Genomic DNA, 4274 nt, shown 5'->3' with positions numbered 1-4274 from the left:
AGTTTGGCTCCACTCTCAGATAAACTATCTGCTGGGATTGAAGAACAAAACTTTTTTCCCAGTTTATGAAAAAACCCAGTTCTGACAGATGTGTGACCAGAGCTCTGGTCTGCACCACCGCTTCCTATCTGGACCGAAGCAGCAATAGCAGGTCGTCCAGATAAAAGAGGATTCTCATCCCTGTGGAGCGCAGCTGTTGCAGAGCTGTTTCAATGCATTTGGAGAAAGTGTATTGGGACAGAGAGTAACTCAACGGCAGGTGGTTGAACTGATAGGGAATCACCTGTGCATTTTATTCTTTTTAGGATGCTAAGTACAACTAAGGGCCATTCACTACATGGTCCTGGGCATCTTCACCATTACAAGAGAAGTTAAAGAGCCTACAGACAACCTTGAAGATGCTGGAATAAACATTGGTGTTGAACTGCTTCATGAGCTTGATAACATGTGCAATCACCATTTTGTTTGGCCTCATGTAATCACTATAGAATAGCTACCCTACAAAGCAAAGTACACATTTGAGGTTATATGAAAAATTGTGATGGAAAAAGATGAACATTTTCTCTAAAAAAAAAGTCCAAGTGCTAAAAAATAAAGTTTTAATCAACAATTCAGACAAAGAATTGCAGCAAAACTGAGTGGCACTGAAAGACTGTCGTGTAACCTTAAAATGGCTCTGCAGAGCAGTTGGGTTAGGTGTTTTTCAACATAACATTAATACTTTTTTTCCTTACATTGAACAACCAATGGTCTTTGTAAATTATGTATAATGTTTAGGCAGACTTTCGGATAATTGAATTTAGATATTGACTTGATCCAGATGAATTTTGTCAATTGCACATTTTTGTGTTTTGCAGAGGAAGAGAAAAAAAAATCTAATTTTCTGGTGGCAAATCACTGCAGTCTCTCCATGGTTTCTAAATAAACTCAGGTTTAGCTTTGAACCTTCCTCACATTTGATGGCTGTGATGGTGCCTTCCCATCAAATGCGATCTAGCATTTGAACCGAGCACTTTAGATGTTATTCTTATATAAAGACGCAACAGTGCAACGGACTAGCTTCAAGCCTGGAGACAGGCATGAGTAATCTGATTAAAGTGCCATATTACGTGCAGCAACAGTTGCTGGAAAATATGAGTTTTTGTGTCTAAAATCACAAGCTAAATCATGACAACCTTTCAGGAACTGCATGTTGTATTATGATGCCACTGTTCAGATTTCTGTGATAAACAGTGACTCACCCACTAAAATCCAGGTCAACCATGCTAATTTGAAACCAGCAAGCAGCAGAAAGAACTATATAACTATTTTTTTTATCCTAAACCTCTTGTATCTTGTTCCTTTCTTCCACACTGAGTTTTTTGTTGTTTCTTATTATAATACGATTTGAAAATATAAGCACAACATAGAAAATCAGCAGCTAGAGTCTTAATAATGTGGAGGAAATAGAATAACTGTTTCATATGTTGTGTGCCCGCACAGGGCACACAACATATGAAGTCCAGACCAAGTTACACAAACAAAAGGTTTTATTCAGACTGTGGCTGGACATAGAGGTACTGGGGAATCGTGGCAAATAAACAAAAGGGTGGGAGCATTCACGAACCAGCCAGCAGTTGACCGTCGGATTCGGGCAGCTCCCCTCGCCCTGCCTTGTCGGATCACTCGCCCTACCACCAAAAACCGGAAAACCCCAGCTCGGCCAACGATCCCCAGACCTAACAACCTGAGGGAAAGTTAACAAACAGAAAAGCACATCGAAGGAGCGGGAGCGAGGCTTGGAGACACGCCACCACACAGGAGTTCTCCCAAACTCCCTCGCTCACTCTGGTGGGTGGGGCTTGATCCCTTTAAACTCTCCCCAGCCAATCAACTGCAAGAAGGAAACAGCAATTAAACAGGGATTCATTCACAAAAGTGACAGGAGCCCGTCACACCTCCACCCCTAAATGCTGCATGGGGACTTTGGGTCACCATACAGCATCAGTAGTAGGAACGAGACAGTGCGTCAGCCAAAATGTTATCCTTACCCTTTATATGCTTTACCTCTAAACAGAAGGACTGAAGATAAAGGGCCCACTGCATCAGCCGTTGATTGGAGTTACGCATTTGCTGAATAAAGACGAGCGGGTTATGATCGGTGTAAACCACAATTGGGGCACTAAAGGAGCCCACATAGACCTCGAGATGTTTCAAAGCCATAATCAGCGCCAGTGCCTCCTTTTCTATTGTAGAGTACACCTTTTGGTGCCTATTAAATTTCTTTGAGAAATAGCACACAGGGTGTTCTACCCCATCTGAGCCATTTTGCAAAAGAACCGCACCAGCTCCTGTATCACTGGCATCCACCGCCAGTTTAAAGGGGACCGTGTACACTGGTGCGGCAAGCACCGGTGCATTACTCAGGAGCGCTTTGATGCATTCAAACGCATGTTGGCACTCCAGTGACCACTTAAATGGAACCTTTGGACTCATCAAGTCAGTGAGAGGAGAAGCAACGGTGGAAAAGTTCTTACAGAAACTCCTGTAATACCCAGCCATACCAAGAAAGCGCTGTAGCTCACGTCGTGAGGAAGGAATAGGAAATGCTGAAATAGCCTCTATTTTTGAGCCCACCGGTCTCACTTGTCCATTACCCACCATTTTACCCAAATAAACCACATTGGCACGACCAAACTCACATTTTGCGAGGTTAACAGTTAGATGGGCTTCATTTAATTTCTGTAACACAGTTTTCACCTGTTCTAGATGTTCCTCCCAAGAATCTGAAGAAATGACAATGTCATCTAAATAAGCCTCACACCCCTTCACACCAGACAAAACCTTGTTCACCAGACGCTGAAAAGTTGCCGGCGCGTTACGCACGACAAATGGCATCACGGTGTACTGCAAGAATGCATCTGGAGTCACAAATGCAGTGATTTCCTTGGCTCGCTCAGTCAGCAGGACCTGCCAATAGCCTTTCAGAAGATCTAATTTTGTCACAAACACTGCGGAGCCTACGCGATCAACACAATCCTCCATCCGAGGAAGTGGGTGGCAATCTGGTTTTGTGACTCCGTTAACCTTTCTAAAATCAGTGCAAAAGCGGTCAGACCCATCCGACTTAACTGCCAGCAAGCACGGTGAACTCCACGCACTACAACTGGGCTCAGCAATGCCATTTAGCAACATGTATTCAGTTTGATTTTGTAGGAATTTTCTTTTATCTGGATTCACCCTATAGGGATGCTGCTTAATAGGGAGAGAATCACCGACATTTATATCATGTTCCAACACATGAGTTTGGGAGGGCACATCTGAAAACAAACCATGGTATGAATGAATAAGGTCCACCATGTTCTGTTGTTGATCAGCAGACAAATGCGACAAACAAGCACCCAAGTTAACCAGCATCTCAGAATTTTTTAATCGACCCCGCAGCATAGCCTCCCCCGGGTGGTCAACATTGGATTCAGGACTGGACAGCTCCTCCAAGGAACTCGCCTCAGCCGACTGTGCCGCGGGTGGATCTGCAGATAAGGGCTTATCACCAGAAGATAAACTCAAGACAACAGAGTGGTTTTCACCTCGTTCATGATATTCTTTCAGCATATTGACGTGACACAAGCGGCTGCGGCGCACGTGGTCAGGAGTAGAGATTATATAATCTGTGTCACTCACTTTACGTGTAACCACGTACAGTCCACTGTAGCGTGCCTGCAGACTAGCACCTTCAACAGGCAAAAACACCAAAACTTTATCTCTCGGTTGAAATTGCCTGTTACTAGCCTTAATATCAAACCAGCCCTTCATTTTGCTCTGAGCGGCTTAAAGATTTTCTCTAGCCAACTCACACGCCCGATGAAGACAAAAGCGAAATGCACTAACGTAGTCAAGAAGGTTCTGTAAGTCAGTGCCCATCCACTTCTCTTTTAACAATTTCAATGGGCCATGGACAGAATGGGCAAAAACAAGATCTGCTGGGCTAAAGCCGAGTGATTCCTGCACTACCTCACGTGCTGCAAAAAGCAGCAGATGAACTCCTTCATCCCAGTTTCTCTCAAACTCCAGGCAGTATGCACGGAGCATGCTTTTTAAGGTCTGATGAAACCGCTCCAGTGCGCCCTGGCTGGCCTGGCTGGCCTGGTGATAAGCGTTGGAACGGCAATGTGTGATGTCAAGCTGTTTCAAAACTTGCTTAAAGATGCGTGACATAAAGTTGGATCCCTGATCCGTCTGCACTAATCTTGGCAAACCAAACAAGGAGAAAAATTTCACCAAGGCAGACACCA

Source organism: Cyprinodon variegatus, unplaced genomic scaffold (genome assembly GCF_000732505.1).
Source record: "Cyprinodon variegatus isolate N-32 unplaced genomic scaffold, C_variegatus-1.0 Scaffold1489, whole genome shotgun sequence".
Classification (NCBI taxonomy): domain Eukaryota; kingdom Metazoa; phylum Chordata; class Actinopteri; order Cyprinodontiformes; family Cyprinodontidae; genus Cyprinodon; species Cyprinodon variegatus.
This window is presented reverse-complemented; position numbering follows the sequence as displayed.